This window comes from Amblyomma maculatum, chromosome 10 (assembly GCF_055883805.1).
Source record: "Amblyomma maculatum isolate TAMU_Amacu chromosome 10, ASM5588380v1, whole genome shotgun sequence".
Classification (NCBI taxonomy): Eukaryota; Metazoa; Arthropoda; class Arachnida; order Ixodida; family Ixodidae; genus Amblyomma; species Amblyomma maculatum.
Genome location: NC_139353.1, coordinates 140,409,449 through 140,429,781, shown reverse-complemented (window position 1 = coordinate 140,429,781; position 20,333 = coordinate 140,409,449).

The following is a 20,333-nucleotide window of genomic DNA, read 5'->3' as shown; positions in this document are numbered from 1 at the left end:
ACGTACACCGAGTAAAGCAGATGCTCTAGCACACACACACACACACACACACACACACACACACACACACACACACACACACACACACACACACACACACACACACACACACACACACACACACACACACACACACACACACACACACACACACACACACACACACACACACACACACACATATATATATATATATATATATATATATATACGAAGGAAAGAAGCTAACAGTCGGCGAGGCCAAGGGAAGCATTGGGGATTATGTTTTATGTCTTTTTTTATTTTTACTTGGATAATTACAGAAGTGAGTAATTTAATCTGCTTAGGGGAAGATATATAAACACAAAGTAGAAGAAAACACAACGTGCCGATGGTGGGGACCGAACCGACGACTTCCGAATATCGCGTCCGATGCTCTTCCAACTGTGCTACATCAGCCGCCGTCCCCCCTGCTATTTTCTCGGGTATTAATGTTGTCTGTATACGAACCTTGAGAGTGTTCACCAGCGCCACCCTCAACCATGGCGGCGGACGTGGAACGTCCTGTGTTACCGCCAGCGTCACGTAGAACGTGTTCAAGAGCGAGGGCGACAGCTGTGCTAGAACCCTCTTACGCTACCTATGGCTTCAAGAGTGCCAGAACCGAGACCCCCGTAAGCTACAAGCAGATAAATGAAGGGGAAATGAGGGTGCTCATTATAATACACGAAGGAAAGAAGCCAAAAGTCGGCGAGGCCAAGGAAAGCATTGGGGATTATGTTTTATGCCTTTTTTTAATTTTTACTTGGATAATTACAGAAGTGAGTAATGTAACCTGCTTAGGGCAAAGATATATAAACACGAAGTAGAAGTAAAAACAACGTGTTGATGGTGGGGACCGAACCCACGACCTCCGAATATATATATATATATATATATATATATATATTGTCACTAACACACGTAGCAAGCAGCTGGCCCTTTTTTAATCAAGCGAAGCTCGAGAGAGACGAGGATGACGCTTAGCCACGTGCCAAGACATTCGACCACTTGATGACGCCAGAAGATGATCAGCGGTGTGGCATTGCCCCCCTTCCAAGAGGCATCGACCGGATGCCGCACGCGTAGGGGAATAATAGAAAAGCCACACTATGACCCAGCGGTTTTCGTTAGAGGAACGGGGAAAGGGTCTTAGAAGGTCAATTCCTGCCTGTTCGAATGGGGTTCGTGGTCGCTGTAGGCTGAAGCTGACCCGGTGGAGAGCAGGTTGGGTGCTTGAAACGCTGGAAATGGAGCCAGCTGGCCACATAACGTTGAGTAGTTTAACGGCATCTTCGACAGTCTGTTGCTCTGGTTTGGACCCTAAAATGGTTTAACGATTGTATATGGCTTCATTCTGGCAACGTGAACTATTTCAGATTTCGGCTGCCGAGAGGAGCGGACAGTGCCTTGTGGTAGCACCTCGTAGTTCACCGCGCTGAGGCGGCAGAGCACCTCGTAAGGTCCAATGTAACGCCGCAGAACCTTTTCAGAGCGCCCTCGCAACCGTATTAGGCTCCATACCCAGACTTGGTCGCCGGGCGTGTAAGTCCCCTCTCGGTGTCGCAGGTTGTAGCACTGGGCGTCGTGCCCTTGTTGGTGCCGAATGAGCGGTCGGGCAAGCTGGCGTGCAGATTCTGCGTCACAAATAAATTGGTCAGCCCCCACGACAGTGGAAAGAGCAGAATCTGGAAGAAGCATGGCATCCAGCATAGTCAAGGGTTCGCGTCCATGAACCAAATGAAATGGAGTGAAGCGTGTTGTTTCCTGGAGTGCAGTGTTGTTTGCGAACGTGAAGTACGGCAGAATTCGGTCCCAGTTCCCATGATCGTCGTCTACATACATAGAAATCATACGGCTATTGTCTTGTTTAGCCGCTCAGTCAGTCCATTAGTTTGAGGATGATAGGCTGTTGTCTTTTGGTGGGTGGTGCCAATGAGTCGAAGTTCCTCACTCGTGAGTTCCGACGTAAACGAGGTTTCGCTGTCAGTTAAGACGACTCTTGGCCCACCATGACAGAGTACAATGTTGTGAATGAAGAAATGCGCAACGTCCTCTGCGGTACCACGGGGAATGGCCTTGGTCTCCCAGTAGCGGCTGAGGTAGTCAGTGGCAACCGCTATACACCTGTTACCCATGGAGGACTTCGGAAATGGGCCAAAAGTCCATGCCGATCTGTTGAAATGGGAATTTCGGGGGATCGATAAGCTGCAGAAGCCCAGCTGGTTTGATGGGTGGTGTCTTCCGCCGCTGGCACTCACTGCAGGTACGGACGTAGCGGTGCACAATGGCAGCTAGCCTGGGTCAGTAGTACTTTCGGCGTATCCGTGCCAATGTGCGAGAAAACCCGAGATGGCCGGAAGAAGGGTCACCGTGGCACGCACGAAGAACTTCGTTATGTAGCGTTGTGGGTACTACAAGCAGATAAGAAGTCTCTGTTGGACCGTAGTTCTTCTTGTAGAGCACACCATCGCGCAGGCAAAATGACAGTCCGTGCTTGAAGAGCTGAGGAGGAGATGACACGGTTCCTTCAAGGTATTCAATGAGGGGCAAAAGTTCAGGGTCAGCCCGTAAGGTGGACGTCGCGATAATACCGAGGAAAGCGGAATCGCCGTCGGAGCCGTCCGCGTGGCAGGGAGTAGGGGCGCGGGACAGACAGTCAGCATCACTGTGTTTCCTGCCGGACTTGTGCACGATAGTAACGTCAGACTCGTGCAACTGAAGGCTGCATCGAGCAAGCCGACCCGATGGATCTTTCAGGTTTGCCAGCCAACACAGAGAGTGATGGTCGCTCACGACACGAACTGGACGACCGTACAAGTACGGACGAAATTTGATGACTGCCCGCACAACAGCGAGGCATCCCTTTCCGGTAGTTGAATAATTACCTTCGGAACGGGACAAGGTGCGACAGGCGTAAGCAATGACACGTTCTGCACCGTCCTGCCACTAAACAAGGACCGCACCGAGGCCAACGTTACTGCAATCCGTGTGCAGTTCCGTGTCGGCCTCTTCGTCGAAGTGGCCAAGTATAGTCGTACACAGGAGACGGGACTTGAGTTCCGTGAAAGATTTTTTCCCGGTCGGGGCCCCAAATAAACGGCTCACCATCTTTTGTCAGGCGGGTCAGAGGGTCAGCGATCTTGGAGAAATTGTTAACAAAGCGACGATAGTACGCGCAGAGGCCGAGAAATCGACGCAAGCTTCGTTTATCCGCTGGTTTGGGGAATGAAGCCACAGCGACCGTCTTCTCTGGGTCTGGGCTAACACATCGAGCGCTGACAATGTGGCCGAGAAATTTCAGCTCGTTAAAAGCAAAGTGGCATTTTTCGGGTTTTAGAGAGAGACCGGCAGATCGGATGGCATCGAAGACAGCGCGCAAACGTTTGAGGTGCTCGTCGAACGTGTCCGAGAAAATCACAACGTCGTCGAGATATACGAGGCATGACTGCCACTTTAGACCAGAGAGTACAGTGTCCATCATTTGTTGAAATGTGGCAGGAGACGAACACAGGCCAAACGGGAGCACTTTAAACTCATACAAACCGTCCGGCGTAATAAAAGCGGTCTTCTCACGGTCTCGCTCGTCAACCTCTATTTGCCAATATCCACTGCGGAGGTCAACTGATAAAAAAAAGTGGCATGGCGAAGGCGATCGAGGGAATCGTCTATGCGCGGCAAGGGGTACACATCCTTTTTTGTGACGTTGTTGAGGCGTCAGTAATCCACGCAGAACGTTCTTCGCAACGAGGACGACAGGCAAAGACCAGGGGCTCGTCGGCGGTTGCATAACATCGTCCTGGAGCATTTCTGTTACTTGGTGGCGCATGGCATCACGTTCTTTTGAAGACACCCGGTAAGGGCGCTGACAGTGGACGTTGGTCATCGGCAACTATTGTTCGGTGCTTCGTTAGTGGCGTCTGTCGGACCTTGGCGGTTGATGCAAAACAATCGCGGAACGAGTTGACAAGATTCTCTATGCAGCGTTTCTGACTGGGCAAGAGGTGCGGGTCCACATAAGTCTGAATGGTTGTAGGCGTCGCATTGTCGAGGTCTGACGAGTTGGATAAAGCGTACTGGCCTGTACATTCTCCAAGTTCTTCAAAATAAGCGACCATCGTGTTCGCCGTCAAATGTTGGGGTTCACATGTGAAGTTTGTCACTAGCACTTCGGCTTGGCCACGGACAAGTTCGACAAGGCTCCGAGCTATACAAACTTGTCGAGTTAGAAGCACTGACATGTTAGCCTCAGCAATGCCACGCGTGCCGGTGCTGCGATCACATTCGACTGTGACGAACTTGCTCGCACGCGGAGGGATCGTTATGTGGTCGCCACAGACGCGCAGCGTCGTTTTCGGAAGTCCATGTTGCTAATAACGGCTCGTTTGTTGAAAACGATACCATGAGCTGCTCTTGAAGGTCTATAACAGCACCATACTCTTGAAGAAAATCCATGCCGAGAATCAGATCTTTGCAGCACTCTAGTAATCAGTTGAGTTCAGTCGTTCAGTCGTGTCCGACTCTTCGTAACCCTATAGACCATGTCACGCCACGCTTTCCGGTCTCTCACTATCTTCCTAACATCACATAACTTCATCTGCAGTGCCTCGAGGATGCCATCTAACCATCGCGTTCGCTGCCTACCACTTCTCCGGCTACCCTCAACCTTTCCCAACATCAAATGTTTCTCTTGTAATACGGCAAAGTAAAACAGCAGATCTCTATGCGGCAAGTGCACAAGCCAATCAGCGTCATCACATGACCCCCGGCGGTATGCATCATTGGCCCAGACCAAGGCATCAGGACCTTACGGAGTGCCGTGGCTAGCTGGCTACTCATGACGGAGAAATCGGCACCGGTATCCACAAGTGCAGTCACATCACAACTGTCGGCGGTTACAAAAAGTTCCCCGGAAGCAATGCGTTCGCAGCACGTCGGTAAGTTCATCGGATCGGGTCGTCGCCACTCGGGCCGTCGCGTTAAATCGTCGGGTGGAGGCTGTTTAATCTTAGACGTAGCGGCGGCCTCAGCCCCCGAGGTCGCCGTGTTTAGTTTTCCCGGTGAGGGGACGTGCCTCTGAATTGCCCAGAGGAGGAGTGCCGACTGGGCGACGCAAAATGCCTCGGAGATGACGATCGCGACTGCCGTTGTGGTGACGTTGGATGTGTCTCGTTAGCAGCCAGGTACTCCGCAATCTCCTGTGGTCTTTCGCCATAGCGGGGTCGAGGCGCGCTTGGTGGAAATCCTCTCAAGCCTATTCTCCGGCATGGGCAATTGCGAAGAAGGTGACCAGGTTCGCCGCAGTGGTAACCGAGCGGCCGTCTGTTGGGGGTGCGCCACAAGTGCGCCTTGCTGATAGCGGAACGCTGGTATTGCTTCGGCTCGACGGGGCACAGATCTTGTTGCTGCTCGAAGGGGCGCAGGTAGCGAGGCGGTGATCCGAAAACGGTGCGGAATGGAACTGGCTCGGGGGCAGGTCGACGTAGGACATCACTATAAGTCATGATGCATGGCTCCGGTTGTGGTGCTGGTGGTGGCTGCACCGCTCGCCGAATTTCATCACGGATGACGTCCCCGGTAGAATAATTATTTGCAGAGGGAGCATTCAAGTGGAGGTTTTGCAGCTCTTCGCGGACAACCCTCCTCACAAGCTCCCGCAATGCCTCGTCCCTGGCTACTGGCAAGGACGCGCAGCAGTGTGGCCGCTACTCCATGATGGTAGCTTCTCTCGCAAAATCTGCGACAGTTCTTGGGGGTCGCCGATGAGGCAAGCGAACAGCTGCTCCTTCACTCCGCGCATGAGGTGCCGTACCTTCGTTGCTTCGGGCATGATAGGGTCGGCCCGATTAAAAAGCCGTGTCATGTCCTCGACAAACATGGTCACACTCTCATTTGACTGTTGAGACCTTGAACGAATTGCAATCTTTGCGTTCTCTTTGCGGGCACTCGATCCGAATGTTGTGAGCATCTCACGGCGAAAGGCTGCCCAGTTGACAAAGGGTGCCTCGTGGTTCTCAAACCACGTCTTGGCCTAGTCTTGCAGCGCGAAGTACACACTCATTAGCTTCCGCTCCTCGTCCCATTGGTTAAATGCAGCCACACGATCAAAAGTGGCCAACCAGTCTTCCACATCCTCTAACCGGTCACCATGAAATGATGGCGGTGATCGCGGTGCGAGAAGGACGAACGGTGGGCCGTTGCTGGAAGGCTGACTCGTCGGGCTGCTCCTCGTGGATGTCATGGTTCGTAGCGGGGTGAACAGTGGTTCGAAATAAAGTTGTAGGCCTCGGAGGCGACGGCTGGCTTTATGGACAGGCGTCGCGTCAACGCGTTGATGAGCAGCGTCACTGACGTCTTTGGGGGCAACGTACATGGGATCTTACCCCGCACCTCCACCAAAATGTCACCAACACACGTAGCAAGCAGCTGGCCCTTTTTTAATCAAGCGAAGCTCGAGAGAGACGAGGATGACGCTTAGCCACGTGCCAAGACATTCGGCCACTTGGTGGCGCCAGAAGATGGTCAGCGGTGTGGCAATATATATATATATATATATATATATATATATATATATATATATATATATATATATATATATATATATATATATATATTGTCAAAGGACGTCAACGACGTTATCGAGAGCGGCGAGGAAGCAGGTCGATCAAGACAAGCACGATCTGCGCGATAACAATTCCACAAAGAGCTTCTTCTTTATGAGCATCCAGCGAACGGTTTGATCTTGTTCATCTGTTTCATGCCCTCAGAAAAAAAGGTGTCATCCTGGCGACTTAAGGGGACGAAGATACAATGGGATTGTGGAATGGTTTAAGGCGCTACACATGTCCAGTCTCACAGCCATGGTGTCGGAAACTGGAGGACGGTGTAAGCGGCTCAAAAATGTAATGTACCTGTGAAACTGCGCTCGATGTCACGGTAGGGCCCGTGGTACCTGGAGATAATTCTTCTTCAGACGCTGGGGTTACAGGATGAAACCACAGCCACACAGGTGAGCTGGGCTCGAAGTGTGCTGCATTTTCCTGATTGGTGTAAAGACGATGTTTTCGTGCTTTTGAGAGTCGGTCGTGAACGACCGGACATTCTGGCGGCATCCTTCGACATGCTGTTAGCTTCGGTAATTGTTGTACATTCAGATGCATGAGGGTTGTCGGGGAACACAGTATCAAGGGAAGCAGATGGATGCCGAACGTAAAGCAAAAAGGACGGAGAGAAGCCTGTGCTGAATTACGTAGAGTGTAGTACGCGTAAGCGATATAAGGAAGGACGATGTCCCAGTGTGTATGGTTGACCCTACGTACTTGGCGAGGATGTCACCGAGAGTACGAATTAAATTGTTCAGTAAGGCCGTTTGTTTGCGGGTGGTAGCCGGTGCAAGTCCGGTGAATGATTTTGTACTGAGCGAGTAGGTCTTGAAGGATATCAAATAAGAAAGCATGGCCTCTGTCGCCGAGAAATTTAGCGAGGAGCACCGTGAAGAAGAATGACGTTCTTCATTAAGACACCCTACACATCTCGGGCGCTTGCTGTTGGCAGCGCGACGGTTTCGGCACATCTCGTCAAGTGGTCGACCGCGACAAGAACCCAGCGATTGCCATCGCTGTGTACGGTGTAGAGCCATCGAAGGAAATGCCAATGCGGTCGAAGGTTCTAAGCGGACATATGAGAGGCTGTAACTCACAAGCCAAACGGTGAGAGGCAGGTTTCCGGCGTTGACAAGCAAAGCACGATCTAACGCACTTAAAAATCGATTTGTACATGCCATGCCAATAGTAGCGAAGACGTATTCTAGTGTACGTCTTCAAAACTCCGGCGTGACCGTACTGCGGATATGCTGGAAGACTATGCATATTCGAGTTCGTAGATGGCGAGGAATCACGAGGAGCTATTTCCACCCAGTTCAATTGTGTTTGTGCCGGTAAAGGAGGTTATCCCGAATCTCATAGTGGGAAGCTTGGCGTTGAAGGGCGCGTGACGGGGTACTCTTCGAATGGCTGGAGAGGTAGTCAATGAGAGATGCGATCCATAGGTTTTTTCGTTGTTCGGCGGGCATGTCACTGACGTAAGTCAAGACGGAGAGGGTGGAAAGGTCAGCTAGAGCGGCGAGCAAGACAAAGCTTCGGCATCTGTATGCTTCGGCCAGATCGGTAAATGACACGGATATCATATTTTTGGAAACGAAGAACCCACCTTGCCAAGCGGCCGGAGGGGTATTTGAGCGATGAAAGCCAGCAGAGTCCGAAGACCTCCGGCGCTGCAGGGTTATACAGACACAAAAAAACAATACACACACACAAGAGAATTGAAACAGGACTTTAACACAGATGATGCGCTCGCTACCAACGTTTTTTGCGGTACGAAGAAGAACAAAACTTCACGCAAAACGTGGGGTTGCGATATGAAGAAAAAGTAAACAAAGGATTAAGAAAAAATGAACGAAAATAAAATGACAAAAATGACAAATTAGGTCTAACTTTTTGTACATCGTCCAAACGTCTTGATAAATTGTCCAAACGGAGAAGTATTACCGCCTTGCTGTTGAGCGCCACCGACGGAACACTCACGCATTCCCCTTCTCCCGAAATATTCTTGAAGGCTTCATCAATCTCTCTTTTAAAATTATCTTTTGCGCTTGCCAGCACCTTGGTTTCGGTGAACCTTGGTACACAATCCGTGCTCTTCAAGTGCTTTTGATTGTCATCCGTTTTACACCGGGAGCAATGGGCCGCTAGGTTTCCTGGAGTAGACAATGCGCCACACGAATTTCTATGCTCCCTTAGCTTTTCATTGATGCATCGGCCTGTTTGCCCCACGTTGGCCTTCCCACATGTCAGGGGGGTCTTGTATACGACACCCGTGCGACATGTGACAAACCGTTCCCTGTGCAGTATTCCGCATCCTTCCTTAGTCTCTCTCATTTCATTCACCTTCCTGCACATACTGCCGCAATATCATCGTAATGGCGCCGCCTTGTGGCGAGCTCGGGAGACTGGCACGCGCTCGATGCTTGTTGCTTCTTTCGTAAAATCAGCAACAGTACGTGGAGGATCACGTACAAGGCCAACGAACAGCTTCTCCTTGACGCCTTGCATAAGGTAGCGCACCTGCTTTACATCCGACATGGACGGGTCCGCCCGGTTGAAAAGCCGAGTCATTTCTTCCACAAACATGGCGACGCTTTCATTAGGCCGCTGTGCTCGTGACTGTAGAGCGAGTTCGGCCATCTCTTTTCTTGCATCGTTGCCGAATGTTGCGAGCAGCTGTCGCCGGAAATCCTGCCACGTGGAAATGGTAGCCTCATGGTTTTCGAACCACATCTTGACGGCGTCTTCTAGTGCGAAATAAACATTCTGCAATTTTCGCTCCTCGTCCCACGCATTAAACACAGCGACCAGGTCGTAGCTGGTCAGCCAGTCCTCAACGTCTTCGAACTTGTCGCCATGAAACGGCGTGGGCATACGTGGAGTATGGCAGATCAGCTGCTGGGCACTCACTGGAAACTGAGTGGTGGTCTGAATTGCCGCTGTAGTCATCGTGGTTCGCGGGAGGGGAAACAAGAGGACCACACTCGGGTGCTAAGCCTCTCAAGCGACGGCTCGCCTTGTGCACAGGTGTCGTGTCCACGGTGTGTAGATGGGCGTAGGGGGCAGCCAGAGGCTCTTCGCACATGGGATCTACCCAGAAGCTCCACCAAAAATGTCACAGAAGCCAGTGAAACTGGTTCAGCAGGTTTACTTAGGATTAAGTAAAAGCACCGGCAAGATCAGGCGCGGAACCGACTGGCGGGCGAGCACCGAGAGCGAAGACGACGAGCGCGTGCCAGTCTCCCGAGCTCGCCACATGGCGGCGCCAGTACGATGATATTGCGGCAATACTTTTTAACTTGTTTGGTGCGGACAGCATGGCCCTAATTTCCAATCGGCTGGCTATCTTGTTAAGACTCTGTGATATGCCATGTACGTATGGCAAGACAACAACCTGTCTTCTCTTTTCAGTCTCTTTACGTTCTCTTGCTAGGGGTCGCATTTTATTCAAACAGCTTTCAGCCGCAGATATCAGCATGCTCCTCGGATATCCGCTTCGTTTCAACCTCTCAATCTGTATGTTGAAACTGTCGCTCATCAAGTGCGGGCCGGATTTGGTCAGCAGAGGACCCAGACAATGGCCAAGCACTCCTTTTCCGTTTGAGTTCCGGTGAGTTCACTTCGGTTTTCGTGACAATAAGGCTCGCGTGAGCGCCTATGTATTCACTGAAGCATGAGGGGCGCTTAGCAAGCACAGCACCGCGGCCGACACCACTAATGTATTCGTGCACTTCGGTGGACCACTGAGGGTCAAAACTGCGCAGTATGCGTGCGGGTGTGAGGAGCTAGTGCAAGGTATTGTAGGTCTCGTCGCATGCTGGTGACCAAAGCGAAACGTCTGATTTAAACCAAGTAGCTTGTTCAGCGAGGCGACAACGGAAGCAAAGTTCTATATAGAACACCGAAATATGAGCACAGGCACAAGAAGCTCCTCAGTTGCTTAATGGTAGATCCTTTCGCGAATGCAGTCACTGCCCGAAGTTTGGCGAGATCCAGGCGGATACCTTCCCTGGACACTACGTGTCGAAAAATGTTCGGCTCGCAAGCAGCGAAAAAACACTTTTTCAATTTGAGCTGCAGACTGGCGCTGGCAAGACATGTCAAGACCTGCTTCTGGTGAGATCTGTGAGTAGGAAAGTACGGCGAGAGCACCACGATGTCGTCAAAGTAAGAGAGGCAGGTCTTCTACTTAGGCCACGCAGAATAGTATTCATCATACGCTCGAATGTAGCAGGGGCATTACAGAAACCGAGAGGTATGATGGTAAATTCAAATAGGCCATCGCGGGTGTCAAAAGCGGTTTTAAGGGGATCTTCCGCAGTCATGGGTGCTTTCCAGTAACCAGACGGTAAAACCAGTGAAGAAAAGAGTTCAGCGCTAGTAAGCTGTCTAGTGCATCATCTATATATGCGGAAGAGGATATATGTCTTTCCGCGCGATATTGTTTAGGCGATAGTAGTCAGGACAGAAGCAAATAGAACCGCTTTTATTCCTCACGAGTACTGCAGAGGATAACCACGGAGTGTTAGAAAGATCAATCACGCCAATCTGAAGCGTAGTGTGAAATTGGGCTTCGATAACTCGGCACTCTGTGGCAGACGCTCATTGGGGCGCTGACGCAGAGAAGCATGGAAACCAATGTCAATATGGTGGCTGACAGTGTATGTGCTGCTGAAAGCAGGATGATGAGAGAGAGTTGAATTAAGAACTGAACTGATGAAGCAGTGCGAGAAATTTACAGCGTTGAGGCCCAGGAAGATTGGCATTGATTGAGCAGATGATAACGCCGGCAGACGACTGGACCAGCATAGCAACAGGTTGGGTGAGTGTAGCGAAGTAAGCACACTGCGAAGCCTTTAACACCACTGCAAATTAAGTACGATTTAGTCTGTAGACAATGAAAATTTAAATCCAAACATTCCGGAACGTAAATCAAAGCAAAAAGCGAAATGCATGATCACACTCATCCTATCCCTTTTTCGGAAATCGGCGGCCATGAAAGGTGACACACGGCTCTCTCGATCAGAGTTGCTGGCGCAGACGACAAATACTGCATGTTTGTCGAGAAATTTGTCAAAGAAGCATGTGAGACTGAGTCCTATCAACGAACGCCCCGTTAAGATTGAAGTAGGGCATAAAGGTGCCTATGAGGGATGGCAAAGCGGACGTTTGCCTTTAGATGGCGCAATGCCACGAACTCCCACGTTTCGCAATATTGTAATCTTGGTAATACATTAGCTCTCGGCAACAGATCTTGTATGTAACGCAATTAACAATGCCTTGAACCATGCTCTATTCATTTCTTTGCTTAGCGCATCTGTTCTTTTAACCTGAGTGATTAAACATTTCAGTCAAACCCTCAATGGAATGCTGCTTCATTTTCACTCCCCTTTTCTGCAATGATTTAGCTTCATTACATTTTATATAGATTGCTACAAAGCATTTTATTATTGAAAGATGTAAACATTACCGCTCGCTCCGTGCTTCACAAAATAAGTTTCCGTAGCAAAAAAAAAAAGCGTGATGGGTCGCGTGATCACAGTATTTCAGGAGCATTAGCGATTGGGACACGTTTTTGGAGGCAGAAATGCGTAGCAATAAACAGAGGCGTTGTCAATATTAGCTTGAGAAAACACGTGAAAATGCAACATCCGGATGTCTTCAGTATATCGCTGAATTTGCGAGTCCAGACTGTGATACATAAATACTACATCGTGCGAGATGGCTCACTTTGCCTGGTCTTTCTCTTCTTGAGCTGGCTTGATTGGAGACCACATGGCTGGTATCTGTAAACAGCGTGCAAAGAAAGATAAATATTTTTTTTTCGCATTCATCTCACGTAGAGCCAATTCGCAGCTTGGCAACAACCACACATCTATCTCTGTGTCAATTAGCACCATGCCGACGTAAGGAAGGAAGCAATAACCACAGCATTGTGCCTACCCACTGGTTAAGTCTGGCTGACAGACGTTTCGTGGTGTACTGTACACTATCACAGAGGCGTAAGCAGTATTAATGCACCAGAGTGTGTGGGCTGATTACGACCGTTTAATTGAGTTGATACAATTGGGTTGGTATTGAAAATGACAGTGGTGTGTGCCCCAAGGTGGTGGGGGAGGGTGTACGGTGGTCAAGCTAGTGAGAGCAGAGGTGAGCAGATTGCAGGAATTCGCATTTGTCTTCACCGACATTTTTCCGCTGATGCCCATGTCGGCTGACGAAGCAGGCTGCGAAGGAGCTGGCGACCAATTCGCCTATCAACTGGGAGGAATTTGCAAGCGTGCACTGTCGGTGAGGCGGAAGGTGCAGTGTGCGCTCTCCGCTATCTGATGCGAGCTGGGTAAGGAGCTACACGATTCATGGCCCAGCATACGATACCCTACGCAGAGATTTAGTTTTTTACGCTTAGTAATAGCGTGCTTCAAACATCCTTTGTAACGTAAAATATTATATTTTACTCATCGTAGCACTGAAAAAATGTTCATCTAGTACACCGTGCCGGGAAACAACTAAGGCACTGTTGACATTGTTCTGTGGCATGCTGTAAAGCGTCATCAGGTCGTCGCTAGAGCGAAATTCTGATTGGTGGTTAATTGGCTCGGATTTTGGGATTCAGTGCCCCAAAACGACACAAGCTGTGGGAGCCGGCGTAGTGGAGGGCCCCGGAAATCGCCGAGGCCGGGATTCTTACTAGTGTAAGATTTGATATGTCTGTTGCCTAATATGGCCTCAGTATTACATAAATAAATTTTTTAGTAGAACAAATGTGGTTATTTTGTATGCCTTGTTTTATGTTGGCGACCAGCTCTCCACGTCGCTAACAGTACAACCATGCTAGTCTAGATTTCTCCTCAAGAACACCGAAAACCTGAATCGAAATTATTTAATACTAGTTGTACACACGGGTAAGCTATACAGCTCCCATTTCGACATGATTGTGAGCGTGTGATCTCTGCTCCTTATACTGGGAGCGATCGATTAAGCTGACCGAGAAGCGCACGTTCGTTAGGATCGCCTCTGCCAGCCCCTCACTCCAGGTTCCTGCACAGCACTCTAGCGCACAGGACGGCCAAAAACGGAAATCAAAGAGCTGTGAATCGCCCTTAACAGCGCTCATCGTATTCACGGCGCAGCCAAAAATACACGTTTTACGCATTGAAACCTGATTTTGACACTTCAGGGTTGAAACGAATGGACAAATCAATGATAAATATGTCTGAAATTCCCATAACTTGATTCGAAGATGCATAAGGGGGTATGAAATGAAATATTCCACTAAATTTATTGCATTCTTGTGCGCAAGCTGGAGGCTCAAGGCGCGCTTACAAGGCACAAAAGAGAACACAAACTGGAAAAACAAGTCACAGACAGGTCAAGGTGCATTTCAGTGAAATCCATAAAATCTAATATACATGGCTGAAAAGCTCCCGATTGAACACTCAATCTACGACTAAATTACTTGGCGGGACCGTTTTCGAGATTTCTAATAGGAACAGACCATGGCGGAATAAATTAGAAAATTAGAAATTAAGTCGAAGTTACCAATGAATAAAATTATTAGACTACCTTTTATTAAAGCGCAATTTAAAAATAGAAAGCAATGGGGAATAAAGACTACTATGACTGATCATAGGCGGTGGTATATACACATGGGAAGATATGAAGCGGAATGTGCTGGCTGCTGAACTCGCTCTCGCTTTTATGAGCATGGCATATCTCGCTAACTTCGGTGATAGCATCACACACGCGGACAGTGCTTTTTCTAGTGCTGTCGTGTTAAGCAGCCTTAGGCAATGTGAACCTCGGTTTCCTAGGCCTGCTAGCAGTAGCAATTTTTCATGAGACATTCCGAGGTTGTGCTGGTATAAACTTCCTTTTTTCCAGCCGAAATTGTTTCTTTATTTGGCGCGACAGCATTAAAAAAAACCATTTCGCTGTCCTACTTTCGAACGAAACATAATGATGGCTGAGAGATGGTAGTTTTAAAATTAAAGTCTGATCGCTGACTGATCTGCGGATTTTGTGACACAAGGGTAATTTACAGCATAGAAAGTGTCATATAGAGTAGCTACGTTCGGATAATAGGGTGAGATGGGAATAAAACTTGCTGTGATTATGTTGTCGAATGCAGCTTTCAAAAGTTATTACAAGGCTACCAGGCATTATGTTTCGCGCTTGAATCAGTTAAATCAAGCTATTAATCTTTTAGCAAATATGTTCCTTACGGCTGCGATTTCAAGTGCGCTCATCGTCGGGCTGGCGTGTCCGTGAGTAGAAGCTTCGGCAGCAGCCGTCTCTGTAAGCCCATGAGGACGCTTTTCGTGAGCAAAGATTGGGCCTTCCAGGGATATTCCTTCCAGAGCTGGTACAGGAGTCAGAGCAGCCTGCGTTGTCTGCAGACGGCTGGTCATATCAGCCGAACTTCCTCCTGAGCGGCTGCTACTGGCTTTAGGCGACTGCTTCGATTTCTTAGGACTGTGTGGCGAGCCAATATCGGTGGCATCTACGGCACTGTGTGGCGAGCAGAACCAAAAGCAAGAGGATAACATTCATAGACACAGAACAAATTGTTATAAAATTCGAAAACCAACTATGTTATATTGACGTAGATCACAGTTTACGCAGTTAAGCCAAGGTAATCAACATGTTACTCTGTTCTGCGTGAACTGATCAGTGTTTCCAAGCGACCACAACACCAAACGAGAACATAAAACTCAACTTACAGCACATTTAAAGTAGCAGTTGTTCTTCCGTACCATCAGATATTTTAGTGCATAAGTTTGTGCCTCAGTGCTTATATTTTTGTTATATGGTCACCAGCTTTCAAAGGCGATCACCACCGGCTACAGTTACCGATGGCTCTGGGACACCAAATGTTTTGAAAGCTGCAATAACTTAAAATAATAATGCATTCAGACTGAGAAAACTTCCTTTAACTTAGTTTGGACACCAAATGTGAAAGTAGCAATGATTGAAAATAATGAATTCACACTGAGAGAACTTCCTCTTAATTAGTTCGGACACCTTCCGTTTATTTTTCCATTTGCTTTGACTTTGTGCAGGTGCGGCAGCATTAAATAAAAAAAAAACATTAAATTATTATTACTGAGAAAGTGCGATCAAGGAAGACTTTGTGCACATTATCTGGATACGTGCATGGCGCCTCTGCATTTGGGGAACTTTCACAACAGACACTAAAGGACAAATTTATGCAGCTTGGTAAGTTACACGCTTTCAATGATGTATTGTCACGTAGTGGTGACAATTCTGTAAACACCAAAAGAAGACACAGGCTTGATAATATTGAAATTAACTCTTTATGGGACTGACTTGCATCCGCAGAAGAACTAAGCAACTCGGCGGCGGCAATGTCAACGAACGTCCTCGGCGATCTTCGAACAAATAATTCCCGTCGCACTAGTCAACGGTCAAATTAAAGGCTGCTCAGGACCATCTAGATAAAGTCGCAAAATGCTACTAGGCCAACCTGGAACATTTTAGAACCATACACGTGTGCTCGGAATCTTCGAGACAGACCTTGGACCATCTCGCGCGACAAAGAAACTGATAAAGGTGCGTCTCACGCGCATCGAGGATTAAAAACCAAAGAATACAAACTTGATATGCGTGCCAGAATCAGAGTTGTAAGGCCGCATGCTTGTGGCCTCTAAAAAAAACAACGAGTGCAGGTTTAAACATTTTGCAGCATTACTCCCCTCTTAAAAAAACAAGCGGCGGAGGTAGGGGAGCCTTGGACTCTCGGCTCACTAACCTCCGCCGCTTCATCTGTTCTACCACCTCTTTCTTCTCTTCGCTTCCGAACGTTCATCATCATCCTCAGCCTGATTATACCCACTGCGGGGCGAAGGCCTCTCCCATATTTCTCCCCTTCACCCGGTTCTGTGCTAGCTGCATCCACTTGACCCCTGCGAACTTCTTAAACTCATCCGCCCACCTAACTTTCTGGGTGCAGCGGTGGCGTAGCGGTAGAACATCCGCCTCGCATGCAAGAGGACCGGGGCTCAAATCCCGGTGTCGCGCAATTCTCCACCGGATGGAAAAAAAAAATCCGCGTGTCGATGAAATTGCATAAACAGGTTTGGGGTGCAACCTGATGCCGGTGAACACCTCCGGCAACGCACTCCCTCACCAGAACAGGAGCTGGCCACCCTGGTGCAGTAATTGGCCACAACCCCCTATGATAAGCTCCGTAAAACACCGGCCCTCAGTCACCAGCGGCTGCGGAACAACTAACCACGGCGGCGGTCAGACTTGTGACGCAGCAGGGGGTGCTAAGAAAGCCTGGCTCCGCTGGACAGGCCGCCATTGACCCTGACCCTGGCAACGTTTAATGCTAGAACTCTAGCTAGTGAAGCTAGTTTAGCAGTGCTGTTAGAGGAACTAGAGGGCATGAAATGGGATGTCATAGGGCTTAGTGAGGTTAGGAGGCCGAATGAGGCATATACTGCACTGAAGGATGGGCATATACTGTGTTATCGAGGTTTAAAGAGGGGCGACAACTAGGAGTAGGTTTCCTTGTCAATAAGTATATAGCGGGTAATATAGATGAATTCTACAGTATTAATGAGATGGTCGCAGGCATCGTAATTAAGCCTAATAAGCGGTACAAACTGAAGGCTGTACAGGCCTATGCACCTACACGAAGTTATGATGACCAGGCCGTTGAAAGCTTCTATGAAAATGTAGAATCGGCAATGCGAAAAGTAAAGAGGCAGTATACTGTAATAATGGGCGACTTCAATGCCAAGGTAGGGAAAAAACAGGCAGGAGACAAGACAGTAGCTGGCTATGGCATTGGTTCTAGGAATAGCAGGGGGGAGTTACTAGTTGACTTTGTAAAGCGCAATAACTTACGAATCATGAATACCTTCTCCAGCAAACAGAAGAACCGGAAATGGACATGGAAAAGTCCTAATGGAGAGACTAAAAATGAAATCGACTTCATAATGTGTTCAACCCCCGCCATTGTGCAGGATATAGAGGTAATCGGGAAAGTGCGATGCAGTGACCACAGGATGGTGAGGTCCCGACTTAGCCTAAATCTGAAGAAGGAACGCAACAGATTAGTAAGAAAGAAACCCATCAACGAATTAGCGGTGAGGGGGAGGGCAGAAGAGTTCAGGATCTCGCTGCAGAATAGGTGTTCAGCTCTACCTGAGGATGGCGACATTACCCTAGAGGCAAGGAACAATAATTTCAGAAATATCATTACTGAGTGCGCGGTAGAAATAGGCGGTAGGATAGTTAGAGAGGATACCGCTAAGCTATCTAAGGAAACGAAATATTTGATTAAGACACGCCAGAGTATGAAAGCTTCCAATCCAACAGACCAGATCGAATTGGCCGAGATATCAAAGCAAATCAATAAGCGCAAGGTGTCCGATATAAGGAAGTATAACATGGAGAAAATTGAGCATGCTGTAAAAAACGGGGGAAGCCTAAAAGCGGTAAAGAAGAAATTGGGCATAGGCAAAAACCAGATGTATGCGATAAGGGACAAGGCGGGCAACGTCATCACTAATTTGGACAAGATAGTCAAAGTAGCCGAGGAGTTCTATACAGATCTCTACAGTAGCCAAAGTAGTCAGAACCGTAATGAGATTGGCGGTAGGGAAAAACAGTCAGACGTTCCACCAGTGACGAAGGACGAGGTCAAGAAAGCACTAGAAACTATGAAAAGGGGGAAATCAGCTGGAGAGAATCAGATAACTACAGATTTGCTGAAGGACGGGGGGGATATCGTGCTAGAAAAACTGGCCACCCTGTATACGCAGTGCCTGGTGTCATCGACGGTACCGGAACCATGGAAGAATGAAACATTATCATCATTCACAAGAAAGCGGACTCTAAGGACCTTGAAAATTACAGACCAATCAGCTTACTGTCTGTTACGTATAAGGTATTTACTAAGGTAATCGCTAATAGAGTCAGGACAACCTTAGACTGCAATCAAGCAAAGGATCAAGCAGGGTTTCGGAAACGGTATTCTACTATCGATCATATCCATACCATCAATCAGGTGATAGAAAAATGCTCGGAATATAACCAGTCCTTCTACATAGCATTCATTGATTACGAAAAAGCATTTGACTCAGTTGAAACCTCGGCGGTGATACAGGCGTTGCGAAATCAGGGGGTAGACGAGCCGTACGTGAAAGTGCTGGAAGATATATATAGAGGCTGCACAGCAACCATAGTTCTGCGTAAAGAAAGTAACAAAATTCCCATAAAGAAAGGTGTTAGGCAAGGAGACACAATCTCCCCAGTACTATTCACAGCTTGTTTAGAGGAAGTATTCACAGATTTGGAATGGGAGCAGTTAGGGAGAAGGGTAGATGGAGAATACCTCAGTAATCTGCGATTTGCTGATGACATTGCCTTGCGGATGAACTGCAAATAATGATTGATGACGTAGACAGAAAAAGTAGAAAGGTAGGCTTGAAAATCAATATGCAAAAGACTAAGGTAATGTGCAACAGCCTCGGGAAGGAACAGCAGTTTACATTAGGTAGCGAAATACTGGAAGTAGTAGGCGAATATGTCTACTTAGGACAGGTAGTAACCGCAGATCCGGACCATGAAAAGGAAATAACAAGAATAAGATTGGGATGGAGCGCATTTGGCAAGCACTCGCAGATTATGACTAGCAGCTTACCGGTATCGCTCAAGAGGAAAGTATACAACAGTTGCATCTTTCCTGTACTCACCTATGGGGCTGAAACGTGGAGGCTAACCAAGAGAGTTCTACTTAAGTTGAGGACAACCCGGAGGGCTATGGAACGAAAAATGGTAGGGGTAACATTAAGAGATAGGAAGCGTTGTGCAGGGTGGGTGAGAGAAATAACTCAAGTTCCCGACATTCTAGTGGAAATTAAGAAGAAGAAATGGACATAGGCAGGACATGTATTGCGAAGAGAGGATAACCGATGGTCGCTGAGGGTAACAAACTGGATTTCGAACGTTAGCACGTTAATATACGTATATATATATATATATATATATATATATATATATATATATATATATATATATATATATATATATATGCAGATCAATTAAAGGGAAATGAGGGTGCTCGTTATAATACATGAAGGAAAGAAGCCAGCAGTCGGCGAAGCCAAGGAAAGCGTTGGGGATGGTACTTTGTCTTTTTTTTTTTTATAATGTTTACTTGGATAATCACAGAAATTAGTAATGCAATCTGTTAGGGGAAAGATAATTAAACACAAAGTAGAAGAAAAAACAACCTCCGAATCACGCGTCCGGTGCTCTACCAACTGAGCTACATCGGCCGCTGTCCCCCCTGCTACTTGCTTGGGTATTTATGTTGTCTGTATACGAACCTTGAGAGTGTTCACCAGCGCCACCCTCAACCATAGCGGCGGACGTAGAACGTCCTTTGTTACCGCCAGCGTCACGTAGAACGTGATCAAGAGCGAGGGCGAAAGCTGTGCTAGAACCCTCTTACGCTACCTATGGCTTCAAGACTGCCAGAACCGAGACCCCGTGAGCTACAAGCAGATCAATTAAAGGGAAATGAGGGTGCTCGTTATAATACATGAAGGAAAGAAGCCAGCAGTCGGCGAAGCCAAGGAAAGCGTTGGGGATGGTACTTTGTCTTTTTTTTTTATAATGTTTACGTGGATAATCACAGAAATTAGTAATGCAATCTGTTAGGGGAAAGATAATTAA